Raw genomic sequence first — 16714 nt, forward strand, 5'->3', positions numbered from 1 at the left:
ACAGCCTAGTGGGAACATCTCTTCCAAAGGCCCGTGAAACGCAGTTTCTTTGCAGGCCTGATCTGGCTGAAGTAGGACTTCTGCTCTGGGTGTGCTACTTTGCCCTAGAGCTGAAAGGCACAACGTGCAGGCTTCTTTCCAAAGGGCGACTTGGGCCCCACAGCATCTTGCTTCCAGCTCTTTGGGAAGCTAAGAAACAACTCGCTCTGCACAGTGCTCTTACAGCCTAGTGGGAACATCTCTTCCAAAGGCTGTGAAATGCAGTTTCTTTGCAGGCCTGATCTGGCTGAAGTAGGACTTCTGCTCTGGGTGTGCTACTTTGCCCTAGAGCTGAAAGGCACAACGTGCAGGCTTCTTTCCAAAGGGCGAGTTGGGCCCCACAGCATCTTGCTTCCAGCTCTTTGGGAAGCTAAGAAACAACTCGCTCTGCACAGTGCTCTTACAGCCTACCGGGAACATCTCTTCCAAAGGCCTGTGAAACGCAGTTTCTTTGCAGGCCTGATCTGGCTGAAGTAGGACTTCTGCTCTGGGTGTGCTACTTTGCCCTAGAGCTGAAAGGCACAACGTGCAGGCTTCTTTCCAAAGGGCGAGTTGGGCCCCACAGCATCTTGCTTCCAGCACTTTGGGAAGGTAAGAAACAGCTCGCTCTGCACAGTGCTCTTAAAGCCTACCGGGAACATCTCTTCCAAAGGCCTGTGAAACGCAGTTTCTTTGCAGGCCTGATCTGGCTGAAGTAGGACTTCTGCTCTGGGTGTGCTACTTTGCCCTAGAGCTGAAAGGCACAACGTGCAGGCTTCTTTCGAAAGGGCGAGTTGGGCCCCACAGCATCTTGCTTCCAGCTCTTTGGGAAGGTAAGAAACAGCTCGCTCTGCACAGTGCTCTTACAGCCTACCGGGAACATCTCTTCCAAAGGCCTGTGAAACGCAGTTTCTTTGCAGGCCTGATCTGGCTGAAGTAGGACTTCTGCTCTGGGTGTGCTACTTTGCCCTAGAGCTGAAAGGCACAACGTGCAGGCTTCTTTCCAAAGGGCGAGTTGGGCCCCACAGCATCTTGCTTCCAGCTCTTTGGGAAGCTAAGAAACAACTCGCTCTGCACAGTGCTCTTACAGCCTACGGGGAACATCTCTTCCAAAGGCCTGTGAAACGCAGTTTCTTTGCAGGCCTGATCTGGCTGAAGTAGGACTTCTGCTCTGGGTGTGCTACTTTGCCCTAGAGGTGAAAGGCACAACGTGCAGGCTTCTTTCCAAAGGGCGAGTTGGGCCCCAGAGCATCTTGCTTCCAGCTCTTTGGGAAGCTAAGAAACAACTCGCTCTGCACAGTGCTCTTACAGCCTAGTGGGAACATCTCTTCCAAAGGCCTGTGAAACGCAGTTTCTTTGCAGGCCTGATCTGGCTGAAGTAGGACTTCTGCTCTGGGTGTGCTACTTTGCCCTAGAGCTGAAAGGCACAACGTGCAGGCTTCTTTCCAAAGGGCGAGTTGGGCCCCACAGCATCTTGCTTCCAGCTCTTTGGGAAGCTGAGAAACAACTCGCTCTGCACAGTGCTCTTACAGCCTAGTGGGAACATCTCTTCCAAAGGCCTGTGAAACGCAGTTTCTTTGCAGGCCTGATCTGGCTGAAGTAGGACTTCTGCTCTGGGTGTGCTACTTTGCCCTAGAGCTGAAAGGCACAACGTGCAGGCTTCTTTCCAAAGGGCGAGTTGGGCCCCACAGCATCTTGCTTCCAGCTCTTTGGGAAGCTAAGAAACAACTCGCTCTGCACAGTGCTCTTACAGCCTACCGGGAAGATCTCTTCTAAAGGCCCGTGAAACGCAGTTTCTTTGCAGGCCTGATCTGGCTGAAGTAGGACTTCTGCTCTGGGTGTGCTACATTGCCCTAGAGCTGAAAGGCACAACGTGCAGGCTTCTTTCCAAATGGCGAGTTGGGCCCCAAAGCATCTTGCTTCCAGCTCTTTGGGAAGCTAAGAAACAACTCGCTCTGCACAGTGCTCTTACAGCCTAGTGGGAACATTTCTTCCAAAGGCCCGTGAAACGCAGTTTCTTTGCAGGCCTGATCTGGCTGAAGTAGGACTTCTGCTCTGGGTGTGCTACTTTGCCCTAGAGCTGAAAGGCACAACGTGCAGGCTTCTTTCCAAAGGGCGAGTTGGGCCCCACAGCATCTTGCTTCCAGCTCATTGGGAAGCTAAGAAACAGCTCGCTCTGCACAGTGCTATTACAGCCTAGTGGGAACATCTCTTCCAAAGGCCTGTGAAATGCAGTTTCCTTGCAGGCCTGATCTGGCTGAAGTAGGACTTCTGCTCTGGGTGTGCTACTTTGCCCTAGAGCTGAAAGGCACAACGTGCAGGCTTCTTTCCAAAGGGCGAGTTGGGCCCCACAGCATCTTGCTTCCAGCTCTTTGGGAAGCTAAGAAACAACTCGCTCTGCACAGTGCTCTTACAGCCTAGTGGGAACATCTCTTCCAAAGGCCTCTGAAACGCAGTTTCCTTGCAGGCCTGATCAGGCTGAAGTAGGACTTCTGCTCTGGGTGTGCTACTTTGCCCTAGAGCTGAAAGGCACAACGTGCAGGCTTCTTTCCAAAGGGCGAGTTGGGCCCCACAGCATCTTGCTTCCTGCTCTTTGGGAAGCTAAGAAACAACTCGCTCTGCACAGTGCTCTTACAGCCTACCGGGAACATCTCTTCCAAAGGCCTGTGAAATGCAGTTTCTTTGCAGGCCTGATCTGGCTGAAGTAGGACTTCTGCTCTGGGTGTGCTACTTTGCCCTAGAGCTGAAAGGCACAACGTGCAGGATTCTTTCCAAAGGGCAACTTGGCCCCGCAGCACCTTGCTTCCAGCTCTTTGGGAAGCTAAGAAACAACTCGCTCTGCACAGTGCTCTTACAGCCTAGTGGGAACATCTCTTCCAAAGGCCTGTGAAACGCAGTTTCTTTGCAGGCCTGATCTGGCTGAAGTAGGACTTCTGCTCTGGGTGTGCTACTTTGCCCTAGAGCTGAAAGGCACAACGTGCAGGCTTCTTTCCAAAGTGGGAGTTGGGCCCCACAGCATCTTGCTTCCAGCTCTTTGGGAAGCTAAGAAACAACTCGCTCTGCACAGTGATCTTACAGCCTACCGGGAACATCTCTTCCAAAGGCCTGTGAAACGCAGTTTCTTTGCAGGCCTGATCTGGCTGAAGTAGGACTTCTGCTCTGGGTGTGCTACTTTGCCCTAGAGCTGAAAGGCACAACGTGCAGGCTTCTTTCCAAAGGGCGAGTTGGGCCCCACAGAATCTTGCTTCCAGCTCCTTGGGAAGCTAAGAAACAACTCGCTCTGCACAGTGCTCTTACAGCCTACCGGGAAGAACTCTTCTAAAGGCCTGTGAAACGCAGTTTCTTTGCAGGCCTGATCTGGCTGAAGTAGGACTTCTGCTCTGGGTGTGCTACATTGCCCTAGAGCTGAAAGGCACAACGTGCAGGCTTCTTTCCAAAGGGCGAGTTGGGCCCCACAGCATCTTGCTTCCAGCTCTTTGGGAAGCTAAGAAACAACTCGCTCTGCACAGTGCTCTTACAGCCTAGTGGGAACATCTCTTCTAAAGGCCCGTGAAACGCAGTTTCTTTGCAGGCCTGATCTGGCTGAAGTAGGACTTCTGCTCTGTGTGTGCTACTTTGCCCTAGAGCTGAAAGGCACAACGTGCAGGCTTCTTTCCAAAGGGCGAGTTGGGCCCCACAGCATCTTGCTTCCAGCTCTTTGGGAAGCTAAGAAACAACTCGCTCTGCACAGTGCTCTTACAGCCTAGTGGGAACATCTCTTCCAAAACCCTGTGAAATGCAGTTTCCTTGCAGGCCTGATCTGGCTGAAGTAGGACTTCTGCTCTGGGTGTGCTACTTTGCCCTAGAGCTGAAAGGCACAACGTGCAGGCTTCTTTCCAAAGGGCGAGTTGGGCCCCACAGCATCTTGCTTCCAGCTCTTTGGGAAGCTAAGAAACAACTCGCTCTGCACAGTGCTCTTACAGCCTAGTGGGAACATCTCTTCCAAAGGCCTGTGAAACGAGTTTCTTTGCAGGCCTGATCTGGCTGAAGTAGGACTTCTGCTCTGGGTGTGCTACTTTGCCCTAGAGCTGAAAGGCACAACGTGCAGGCTTCTTTCCAAAGGGCGACTTGGGCCCCACAGCATCTTGCTTCCAGCTCTTTGGGAAGCTAAGAAACAACTCGCTCTGCACAGTGCTCTTACAGCCTACCGGGAACATCTCTTCCAAAGGCCTGTGAAACGCAGTTTCTTTGCAGGCCTGATCTGGCTGAAGTAGGACTTCTGCTCTGGGTGTGCTACTTTGCCCTAGAGCTGAAAGGCACAACGTGCAGGCTTCTTTCCAAAGGGCGAGTTGGGCCCCACAGCATCTTGCTTCCATCTCTTTGGGAAGCTAAGAAACAACTCGCTCTGCACAGTGCTCTTACAGCCTACCGGGAACATCACTTCCAAACGCCTGTGAAACGCAGTTTCTTTGCAGGCCTGATCTGGCTGAAGTAGGACTTCTGCTCTGGGTGTGCTACTTTGCCCTAGAGCTGAAAGGCACAACGTGCAGGCTTCTTTCCAAAGGGCGAGTTGGGCCCCACAGAATCTTGCTTCCAGCTCCTTGGGAAGCTAAGAAACAACTCGCTCTGCACAGTGCTCTTACAGCCTACCGGGAAGATCTCTTCTAAAGGCCTGTGAAACGCAGTTTCTTTGCAGGCCTGATCTGGCTGAAGTAGGACTTCTGCTCTGGGTGTGCTACATTGCCCTAGAGCTGAAAGGCACAACGTGCAGGCTTCTTTCCAAAGGGCGAGTTGGGCCCCACAGCATCTTGCTTCCAGCTCTTTGGGAAGCTAAGAAACAACTCGCTCTGCACAGTGCTCTTACAGCCTAGTGGGAACATCTCTTCCAAAGGCCCGTGAAACGCAGTTTCTTTGCAGGCCTGATCTGGCTGAAGTAGGACTTCTGCTCTGGGTGTGCTACTTTGCCCTAGAGCTGAAAGGCACAACGTGCAGGCTTCTTTCCAAAGGGCGAGTTGGGCCCCACAGCATCTTGCTTCCAGCTCTTTGGGAAGCTAAGAAACAACTCGCTCTGCACAGTGCTCTTACAGCCTAGTGGGTACATCTCTTCCAAAGCCCTGTGAAATGCAGTTTCCTTGCAGGCCTGATCTGGCTGAAGTAGGACTTCTGCTCTGGGTGTGCTACTTTGCCCTAGAGCTGAAAGGCACAACGTGCAGGCTTCTTTCCAAAGGGCGAGTTGGGCCCCACAGCACCTTGCTTCCAGCTCTTTGGGAAGCTAAGAAACAACTCGCTCTGCACAGTGCTCTTACAGCCTAGTGGGAACATCGCTTCCAAAGGCCTGTGAAACGCAGTTTCTTTGCAGGCCTGATCTGGCTGAAGTAGGACTTCTGCTCTGGGTGTGCTACTTTGCCCTAGAGCCGAAAGGCACAACGTGCAGGCTTCTCTACAAAGGGGGAGTTGGGCCCCACAGCATCTTGCTTCCAGCTCTTTGGGAAGCTAAGAAACAACTCGCTCTGAACAGTGCTCTTACAGCCTACCGGGAACATCTCTTCCAAAGGCCTGTGAAACGCAGTTTCTTTGCAGGCCTGATCTGGCTGAAGTAGGACTTCTGCTCTGGGTGTGCTACTTTGCCCTAGAGCTGAAAGGCACAACGTTCAGGCTTCTCTACAAAGGGCGCATTGGGCCCAACAGCATCTTGCTTCCACCTCTTTGGGAAGCTAAGAAACAACTTGCTCTGCACAGTGCTCTTACAGCCTACCGGGAACATCTCTTCCAAAGGCCTGTGAAACGCAGTTTCTTTGCAGGCCTGATCTGGCTGAAGTAGGACTTCTGCTCTGGGTGTGCTACTTTGCCCTAGAGCTGAAAGGCACAACGTGCAGGCTTCTTTCCAAAGGGCGAGTTGGGCCCCACAGCATCTTGCTACCAGCTCTTTGGGAAGGTAAGAAACAGCTCGCTGTGCACAGTGCTCTTACAGCCTACCGGGAACATCTCTTCCAAAGGCCTGTGAAACGCAGTTTCTTTGCAGGCCTGATCTGGCTGAAGTAGGACTTCTGCTCTGGGTGTGCTACATTGCCCTAGAGCTGAAAGGCACAACGTGCAGGCTTCTTTCCAAAGGGCGAGTTGGGCCCCACAGCATCTTGCTTCCAGCTCTTTGGGAAGCTAAGAAACAACTCGCTCTGCACAGTGCTCTTACAGCCTACCGGGAACATCTCTTCCAAAGGCCTGTGAAACGCAGTTTCTTTGCAGGCCTGATCTGGCTGAAGTAGGACTTCTGCTCTGGGTGTGCTACTTTGCCCTAGAGCTGAAAGGCACAACGTGCAGGCTTCTTTCCAAAGGGCGAGTTGGGCCCCACAGCATCTTGCTTCCAGCTCTTTGGGAAGCTAAGAAACAACTCGCTCTGCACAGTTCTCTTACAGCCTACCGGGAACATCTCTTCCAAAGGCCTGTGAAACGCAGTTTCTTTGCAGGCCTGATCTGGCTGAAGTAGGACTTCTGCTCTGGGTGTGCTACTTTGCCCTAGAGCTGAAAGGCACAACGTGCAGGCTTCTTTCCAAAGGGCGAGTTGGGCCCCACAGCATCTTGCTTCCAGCTCTTTGGGAAGCTAAGAAACAACTCGCTCTGCACAGTGCTCTTACAGCCTACCGAGAACATCTCTTCCAAAGGCCTGTGAAACGCAGTTTCTTTGCAGGCCTGATCTGGCTGAAGTAGGACTTCTGCTCTGTGTGTGCTACTTTGCCCTAGAGCTGAAAGGCACAACGTGCAGGCTTCTCTACAAAGGGCGAGTTGGGCCCCACAGCATCTTGCTTCCAGCTCTTTGGGAAGCTAAGAAACAACTCGCTCTGCACAGTGCTCTGACAGCCTACCGGGAACATCTCTTCCAAAGGCCTGAGAAACGCAGTTTCTTTGCAGGCCTGATCTGGCTGAAGTAGGACTTCTGCTCTGGGTGTGCTACTTTGCCCTAGAGCTGAAAGGCACAACGTGCAGGCTTCTTTCCAAAGGGCGAGTTGGGCCCCACAGCATCTTGCTTCCAGCTCTTTGGGAAGGTAAGAAACAACTCGCTCTGCACAGTGCTCTTACAGCCTACCGGGAACAGCTCTTCCAAAGGCCTGTGAAACGCAGTTTCTTTGCAGGCCTGATCTGGCTGAAGTAGGACTTCTGCTCTGGGTGTGCTACTTTGCCCTATAGCTGAAAGGCACAACGTGCAGGCTTCTTTCCAAAGGGCGAGTTGGGCCCCACAGCATCTTGCTTCCAGCTCTTTGGGAAGCTGAGAAACAACTCGCTCTGCACAGTGCTCTTACAGCCTAGTGGGAACATCTCTTCCAAAGGCCTGTGAAACGCAGTTTCTTTGCAGGCCTGATCTGGCTGAAGTAGGACTTCTGCTCTGGGTGTGCTACTTTGCCCTAGAGCTGAAAGGCACAACGTGCAGGCTTCTTTCCAAAGGGCGACTTGGGCCCCACAGCATCTTGCTTCCAGCTCTTTGGGAAGCTAAGAAACAACTCGCTCTGCACAGTGCTCTTACAGCCTAGTGGGAACATCTCTTCCAAAGGCTGTGAAATGCAGTTTCTTTGCAGGCCTGATCTGGCTGAAGTAGGACTTCTGCTCTGAGTGTGCTACTTTGCCCTAGAGCTGAAAGGCACAACGTGCAGGCTTCTTTCCAAAGGGCGAGTTGGGCCCCACAGCATCTTGCTTCCAGCTCTTTGGGAAGCTAAGAAACAACTCGCTCTGCACAGTGCTCTTACAGCCTACCGGGAACATCTCTTCCAAAGGCCTGTGAAACGCAGTTTCTTTGCAGGCCTGATCTGGCTGAAGTAGGACTTCTGCTCTGGGTGTGCTACTTTGCCCTAGAGCTGAAAGGCACAACGTGCAGGCTTCTTTCCAAAGGGCGAGTTGGGCCCCACAGCATCTTGCTTCCAGCACTTTGGGAAGGTAAGAAACAGCTCGCTCTGCACAGTGCTCTTAAAGCCTACCGGGAACATCTCTTCCAAAGGCCTGTGAAACGCAGTTTCTTTGCAGGCCTGATCTGGCTGAAGTAGGACTTCTGCTCTGGGTGTGCTACTTTGCCCTAGAGCTGAAAGGCACAACGTGCAGGCTTCTTTCGAAAGGGCGAGTTGGGCCCCACAGCATCTTGCTTCCAGCTCTTTGGGAAGGTAAGAAACAGCTCGCTCTGCACAGTGCTCTTACAGCCTACCGGGAACATCTCTTCCAAAGGCCTGTGAAACGCAGTTTCTTTGCAGGCCTGATCTGGCTGAAGTAGGACTTCTGCTCTGGGTGTGCTACTTTGCCCTAGAGCTGAAAGGCACAACGTGCAGGCTTCTTTCCAAAGGGCGAGTTGGGCCCCAGAGCATCTTGCTTCCAGCTCTTTGGGAAGCTAAGAAACAACTCGCTCTGCACAGTGCTCTTACAGCCTAGTGGGAACATCTCTTCCAAAGGCCTGTGAAACGCAGTTTCTTTGCAGGCCTGATCTGGCTGAAGTAGGACTTCTGCTCTGGGTGTGCTACTTTTCCCTAGAGCTGAAAGGCACAACGTGCAGGCTTCTTTCCAAAGGGCGAGTTGGGCCCCACAGCATCTTGCTTCCAGCTCTTTGGGAAGCTGAGAAACAACTCGCTCTGCACAGTGCTCTTACAGCCTAGTGGGAACATCTCTTCGAAAGGCCTGTGAAACGCAGTTTCTTTGCAGGCCTGATCTGGCTGAAGTAGGACTTCTGCTCTGGGTGTGCTACTTTGCCCTAGAGCTGAAAGGCACAACGTGCAGGCTTCTTTCCAAAGGGCGAGTTGGGCCCCACAGCATCTTGCTTCCAGCTCTTTGGGAAGCTAAGAAACAACTCGCTCTGCACAGTGCTCTTACAGCCTACCGGGAAGATCTCTTCTAAAGGCCCGTGAAACGCAGTTTCTTTGCAGGCCTGATCTGGCTGAAGTAGGACTTCTGCTCTGGGTGTGCTACATTGCCCTAGAGCTGAAAGGCACAACGTGCAGGCTTCTTTCCAAAGGGCGAGTTGGGCCCCAAAGGATCTTGCTTCCAGCTCTTTGGGAAGCTAAGAAACAACTCGCTCTGCACAGTGCTCTTACAGCCTAGTGGGAACATTTCTTCCAAAGGCCCGTGAAACGCAGTTTCTTTGCAGGCCTGATCTGGCTGAAGTAGGACTTCTGCTCTGGGTGTGCTACTTTGCCCTAGAGCTGAAAGGCACAACGTGCAGGCTTCTTTCCAAAGGGCGAGTTGGGCCCCACAGCATCTTGCTTCCAGCTCTTTGGGAAGCTAAGAAACAACTCGCTCTGCACAGTGCTATTACAGCCTAGTGGGAACATCTCTTCCAAAGGCCTGTGAAATGCAGTTTCCTTGCAGGCCTGATCTGGCTGAAGTAGGACTTCTGCTCTGGGTGTGCTACTTTGCCCTAGAGCTGAAAGGCACAACGTGCAGGCTTCTTTCCAAAGGGCGAGTTGGGCCCCACAGCATCTTGCTTCCAGCTCTTTGGGAAGCTAAGAAACAACTCGCTCTGCACAGTGCTCTTACAGCCTAGTGGGAACATCTCTTCCAAAGGCCTGTGAAACGCAGTTTCCTTGCAGGCCTGATCTGGCTGAAGTAGGACTTCTGCTCTGGGTGTGCTACTTTGCCCTAGAGCTGAAAGGCACAACGTGCAGGCTTCTTTCCAAAGGGCGAGTTGGGCCCCACAGCATCTTGCTTCCTGCTCTTTGGGAAGCTAAGAAACAACTCGCTCTGCACAGTGCTCTTACAGCCTACCGGGAACATCTCTTCCAAAGGCCTGTGAAATGCAGTTTCTTTGCAGGCCTGATCTGGCTGAAGTAGGACTTCTGCTCTGGGTGTGCTACTTTGCCCTAGAGCTGAAAGGCACAACGTGCAGGCTTCTTTCCAAAGGGCAACTTGGCCCCGCAGCATCTTGCTTCCAGCTCTTTGGGAAGCTAAGAAACAACTCGCTCTGCACAGTGCTCTTACAGCCTAGTGGGAACATCTCTTCCAAAGGCCTGTGAAATGCAGTTTCTTTGCAGGCCTGATCTGGCTGAAGTAGGACTTCTGCTCTGGGTGTGCTACTTTGCCCTAGAGCTGAAAGGCACAACGTGCAGGCTTCTTTCCAAAGTGGGAGTTGGGCCCCACAGCATCTTGCTTCCAGCTCTTTGGGAAGCTAAGAAACAACTCGCTCTGCACAGTGATCTTACAGCCTACCGGGAACATCTCTTCCAAAGGCCTGTGAAACGCAGTTTCTTTGCAGGCCTGATCTGGCTGAAGTAGGACTTCTGCTCTGGGTGTGCTACTTTGCCCTAGAGCTGAAAGGCACAACGTGCAGGCTTCTTTCCAAAGGGCGAGTTGGGCCCCACAGCATCTTGCTACCAGCTCTTTGGGAAGGTAAGAAACAGCTCGCTGTGCACAGTGCTCTTACAGCCTACCGGGAACATCTCTTCCAAAGGCCTGTGAAACGCAGTTTCTTTGCAGGCCTGATCTGGCTGAAGTAGGACTTCTGCTCTGGGTGTGCTACATTGCCCTAGAGCTGAAAGGCACAACGTGCAGGCTTCTTTCCAAAGGGCGAGTTGGGCCCCACAGCATCTTGCTTCCAGCTCTTTGGGAAGCTAAGAAACAACTCGCTCTGCACAGTGCTCTTACAGCCTACCGGGAACATCTCTTCCAAAGGCCTGTGAAACGCAGTTTCTTTGCAGGCCTGATCTGGCTGAAGTAGGACTTCTGCTCTGGGTGTGCTACTTTGCCCTAGAGCTGAAAGGCACAACGTGCAGGCTTCTTTCCAAAGGGCGAGTTGGGCCCCACAGCATCTTGCTTCCAGCTCTTTGGGAAGCTAAGAAACAACTCGCTCTGCACAGTTCTCTTACAGCCTACCGGGAACATCTCTTCCAAAGGCCTGTGAAACGCAGTTTCTTTGCAGGCCTGATCTGGCTGAAGTAGGACTTCTGCTCTGGGTGTGCTACTTTGCCCTAGAGCTGAAAGGCACAACGTGCAGGCTTCTTTCCAAAGGGCGAGTTGGGCCCCACAGCATCTTGCTTCCAGCTCTTTGGGAAGCTAAGAAACAACTCGCTCTGCACAGTGCTCTTACAGCCTACCGAGAACATCTCTTCCAAAGGCCTGTGAAACGCAGTTTCTTTGCAGGCCTGATCTGGCTGAAGTAGGACTTCTGCTCTGTGTGTGCTACTTTGCCCTAGAGCTGAAAGGCACAACGTGCAGGCTTCTCTACAAAGGGCGAGTTGGGCCCCACAGCATCTTGCTTCCAGCTCTTTGGGAAGCTAAGAAACAACTCGCTCTGCACAGTGCTCTGACAGCCTACCGGGAACATCTCTTCCAAAGGCCTGAGAAACGCAGTTTCTTTGCAGGCCTGATCTGGCTGAAGTAGGACTTCTGCTCTGGGTGTGCTACTTTGCCCTAGAGCTGAAAGGCACAACGTGCAGGCTTCTTTCCAAAGGGCGAGTTGGGCCCCACAGCATCTTGCTTCCAGCTCTTTGGGAAGGTAAGAAACAACTCGCTCTGCACAGTGCTCTTACAGCCTACCGGGAACAGCTCTTCCAAAGGCCTGTGAAACGCAGTTTCTTTGCAGGCCTGATCTGGCTGAAGTAGGACTTCTGCTCTGGGTGTGCTACTTTGCCCTATAGCTGAAAGGCACAACGTGCAGGCTTCTTTCCAAAGGGCGAGTTGGGCCCCACAGCATCTTGCTTCCAGCTCTTTGGGAAGCTGAGAAACAACTCGCTCTGCACAGTGCTCTTACAGCCTAGTGGGAACATCTCTTCCAAAGGCCTGTGAAACGCAGTTTCTTTGCAGGCCTGATCTGGCTGAAGTAGGACTTCTGCTCTGGGTGTGCTACTTTGCCCTAGAGCTGAAAGGCACAACGTGCAGGCTTCTTTCCAAAGGGCGACTTGGGCCCCACAGCATCTTGCTTCCAGCTCTTTGGGAAGCTAAGAAACAACTCGCTCTGCACAGTGCTCTTACAGCCTAGTGGGAACATCTCTTCCAAAGGCTGTGAAATGCAGTTTCTTTGCAGGCCTGATCTGGCTGAAGTAGGACTTCTGCTCTGAGTGTGCTACTTTGCCCTAGAGCTGAAAGGCACAACGTGCAGGCTTCTTTCCAAAGGGCGAGTTGGGCCCCACAGCATCTTGCTTCCAGCTCTTTGGGAAGCTAAGAAACAACTCGCTCTGCACAGTGCTCTTACAGCCTACCGGGAACATCTCTTCCAAAGGCCTGTGAAACGCAGTTTCTTTGCAGGCCTGATCTGGCTGAAGTAGGACTTCTGCTCTGGGTGTGCTACTTTGCCCTAGAGCTGAAAGGCACAACGTGCAGGCTTCTTTCCAAAGGGCGAGTTGGGCCCCACAGCATCTTGCTTCCAGCACTTTGGGAAGGTAAGAAACAGCTCGCTCTGCACAGTGCTCTTAAAGCCTACCGGGAACATCTCTTCCAAAGGCCTGTGAAACGCAGTTTCTTTGCAGGCCTGATCTGGCTGAAGTAGGACTTCTGCTCTGGGTGTGCTACTTTGCCCTAGAGCTGAAAGGCACAACGTGCAGGCTTCTTTCGAAAGGGCGAGTTGGGCCCCACAGCATCTTGCTTCCAGCTCTTTGGGAAGGTAAGAAACAGCTCGCTCTGCACAGTGCTCTTACAGCCTACCGGGAACATCTCTTCCAAAGGCCTGTGAAACGCAGTTTCTTTGCAGGCCTGATCTGGCTGAAGTAGGACTTCTGCTCTGGGTGTGCTACTTTGCCCTAGAGCTGAAAGGCACAACGTGCAGGCTTCTTTCCAAAGGGCGAGTTGGGCCCCACAGCATCTTGCTTCCAGCTCTTTGGGAAGCTGAGAAACAACTCGCTCTGCACAGTGCTCTTACAGCCTAGTGGGAACATCTCTTCGAAAGGCCTGTGAAACGCAGTTTCTTTGCAGGCCTGATCTGGCTGAAGTAGGACTTCTGCTCTGGGTGTGCTACTTTGCCCTAGAGCTGAAAGGCACAACGTGCAGGCTTCTTTCCAAAGGGCGAGTTGGGCCCCACAGCATCTTGCTTCCAGCTCTTTGGGAAGCTAAGAAACAACTCGCTCTGCACAGTGCTCTTACAGCCTACCGGGAAGATCTCTTCTAAAGGCCCGTGAAACGCAGTTTCTTTGCAGGCCTGATCTGGCTGAAGTAGGACTTCTGCTCTGGGTGTGCTACATTGCCCTAGAGCTGAAAGGCACAACGTGCAGGCTTCTTTCCAAAGGGCGAGTTGGGCCCCAAAGGATCTTGCTTCCAGCTCTTTGGGAAGCTAAGAAACAACTCGCTCTGCACAGTGCTCTTACAGCCTAGTGGGAACATTTCTTCCAAAGGCCCGTGAAACGCAGTTTCTTTGCAGGCCTGATCTGGCTGAAGTAGGACTTCTGCTCTGGGTGTGCTACTTTGCCCTAGAGCTGAAAGGCACAACGTGCAGGCTTCTTTCCAAAGGGCGAGTTGGGCCCCACAGCATCTTGCTTCCAGCTCTTTGGGAAGCTAAGAAACAACTCGCTCTGCACAGTGCTATTACAGCCTAGTGGGAACATCTCTTCCAAAGGCCTGTGAAATGCAGTTTCCTTGCAGGCCTGATCTGGCTGAAGTAGGACTTCTGCTCTGGGTGTGCTACTTTGCCCTAGAGCTGAAAGGCACAACGTGCAGGCTTCTTTCCAAAGGGCGAGTTGGGCCCCACAGCATCTTGCTTCCAGCTCTTTGGGAAGCTAAGAAACAACTCGCTCTGCACAGTGCTCTTACAGCCTAGTGGGAACATCTCTTCCAAAGGCCTGTGAAACGCAGTTTCCTTGCAGGCCTGATCTGGCTGAAGTAGGACTTCTGCTCTGGGTGTGCTACTTTGCCCTAGAGCTGAAAGGCACAACGTGCAGGCTTCTTTCCAAAGGGCGAGTTGGGCCCCACAGCATCTTGCTTCCTGCTCTTTGGGAAGCTAAGAAACAACTCGCTCTGCACAGTGCTCTTACAGCCTACCGGGAACATCTCTTCCAAAGGCCTGTGAAATGCAGTTTCTTTGCAGGCCTGATCTGGCTGAAGTAGGACTTCTGCTCTGGGTGTGCTACTTTGCCCTAGAGCTGAAAGGCACAACGTGCAGGCTTCTTTCCAAAGGGCAACTTGGCCCCGCAGCATCTTGCTTCCAGCTCTTTGGGAAGCTAAGAAACAACTCGCTCTGCACAGTGCTCTTACAGCCTAGTGGGAACATCTCTTCCAAAGGCCTGTGAAACGCAGTTTCTTTGCAGGCCTGATCTGGCTGAAGTAGGACTTCTGCTCTGGGTGTGCTACTTTGCCCTAGAGCTGAAAGGCACAACGTGCAGGCTTCTTTCCAAAGTGGGAGTTGGGCCCCACAGCATCTTGCTTCCAGCTCTTTGGGAAGCTAAGAAACAACTCGCTCTGCACAGTGATCTTACAGCCTACCGGGAACATCTCTTCCAAAGGCCTGTGAAACGCAGTTTCTTTGCAGGCCTGATCTGGCTGAAGTAGGACTTCTGCTCTGGGTGTGCTACTTTGCCCTAGAGCTGAAAGGCACAACGTGCAGGCTTCTTTCCAAAGGGCGAGTTGGGCCCCACAGAATCTTGCTTCCAGCTCCTTGGGAAGCTAAGAAACAACTCGCTCTGCACAGTGCTCTTACAGCCTACCGGGAAGAACTCTTCTAAAGGCCTGTGAAACGCAGTTTCTTTGCAGGCCTGATCTGGCTGAAGTAGGACTTCTGCTCTGGGTGTGCTACATTGCCCTAGAGCTGAAAGGCACAACGTGCAGGCTTCTTTCCAAAGGGCGAGTTGGGCCCCACAGCATCTTGCTTCCAGCTCTTTGGGAAGCTAAGAAACAACTCGCTCTGCACAGTGCTCTTACAGCCTAGTGGGAACATCTCTTCTAAAGGCCCGTGAAACGCAGTTTCTTTGCAGGCCTGATCTGGCTGAAGTAGGACTTCTGCTCTGTGTGTGCTACTTTGCCCTAGAGCTGAAAGGCACAACGTGCAGGCTTCTTTCCAAAGGGCGAGTTTGGCCCCACAGCATCTTGCTTCCATCTCTTTGGGAAGCTAAGAAACAACTCGCTCTGCACAGTGCTCTTACAGCCTAGTGGGAACATCTCTTCCAAAACCCTGTGAAATGCAGTTTCCTTGCAGGCCTGATCTGGCTGAAGTAGGACTTCTGCTCTGGGTGTGCTACTTTGCCCTAGAGCTGAAAGGCACAACGTGCAGGCTTCTTTCCAAAGGGCGAGTTGGGCCCCACAGCATCTTGCTTCCAGCTCTTTGGGAAGCTAAGAAACAACTCGCTCTGCACAGTGCTCTTACAGCCTAGTGGGAACATCTCATCCAAAGGCCTGTGAAACGAGTTTCTTTGCAGGCCTGATCTGGCTGAAGTAGGACTTCTGCTCTGGGTGTGCTACTTTGCCCTGGAGCTGAAAGGCACAACGTGCAGGCTTCTTTCCAAAGGGCGAGTTGGGCCCCACAGCATCTTGCTTCCTGATCTTTGGGAAGCTAAGAAACAACTCGCTCTGCACAGTGCTCTTACAGCCTACCGGGAACATCTCTTCCAAAGGCCTGTGAAATGCAGTTTCTTTGCACTCCTGATCTGGCTGAAGTAGGACTTCTGCTCTGGGTGTGCTACTTTGCCCTAGAGCTGAAAGGCACAACGTGCAGGCTTCTTTCCAAAGGGCGAGTTGGGCCCCACAGCATCTTGCTTCCAGCTCTTTGGGAAGGTAAGAAACAACTCGCTCTGCACAGTGCTCTTACAGCCTAGTGGGAACATCTCTTCCAAAGGCCTGTGAAACGCAGTTTCTTTGCAGGCCTGATCTGGCTGAAGTAGGACTTCTGCTCTGGGTGTGCTACTTTGCCCTAGAGCTGAAAGGCACAACGTGCAGGCTTCTTTCCAAAGGGCGAGTTGGGCCCCACAGCATCTTGCTTCCAGCTCTTTGGGAAGCTAAGAAACAACTCGCTCTGCACAGTGCTCTTACAGCCTAGTGGGAACATCTCTTCCAAAGGCCTGTGAAACGCAGTTTCTTTGCAGGCCTGATCTGGCTGAAGTAGGACTTCTGCTCTGGGTGTGCTACTTTGCCCTAGAGCTGAAAGGCACAACGTGCAGGCTTCTTTCCAAAGGGCGACTTGGGCCCCACAGCATCTTGCTTCCAGCTCTTTGGGAAGGTAAGAAACAGCTCGCTCTGCACAGTGCTCTTACAGCCTACCGGGAACATCTCTTCCAAAGGCCTGTGAAACGCAGTTTCTTTGCAGGCCTGATCTGGCTGAAGTAGGACTTCTGCTCTGGGTGTGCTACTTTGCCCTAGAGCTGAAAGGCACAACGTGCAGGCTTCTTTCCAAAGGGCGAGTTGGGCCCCACAGCATCTTGCTTCCAGCTCTTTGGGAAGCTAAGAAACAGCTCGCTGTGCACAGTGCTCTTACAGCCTACCGGGAACATCTCTTCCAAAGGCCTGTGAAACGCAGTTTCTTTGCAGGCCTGATCTGGCTGAAGTAGGACTTCTGCTCTGGGTGTGCTACATTGCCCTAGAGCTGAAAGGCACAACGTGCAGGCTTCTTTCCAAAGGGCGAGTTGGGCCCCACAGCATCTTGCTTCCAGCTCTTTGGGAAGCTAAGAAACAACTCGCTCTGCACAGTGCTCTTACAGCCTACCGGGAACATCTCTTCCAAAGGCCTGTGAAACGCAGTTTCTTTGCAGGCCTGATCTGGCTGAAGTAGGACTTCTGCTCTGGGTGTGCTACTTTGCCCTAGAGCTGAAAGGCACAACGTGCAGGCTTCTTTCCAAAGGGC

Source organism: Equus caballus, chromosome 16, assembly GCF_041296265.1.
Source record: "Equus caballus isolate H_3958 breed thoroughbred chromosome 16, TB-T2T, whole genome shotgun sequence".
In the NCBI taxonomy this organism is placed as follows: domain Eukaryota; kingdom Metazoa; phylum Chordata; class Mammalia; order Perissodactyla; family Equidae; genus Equus; species Equus caballus.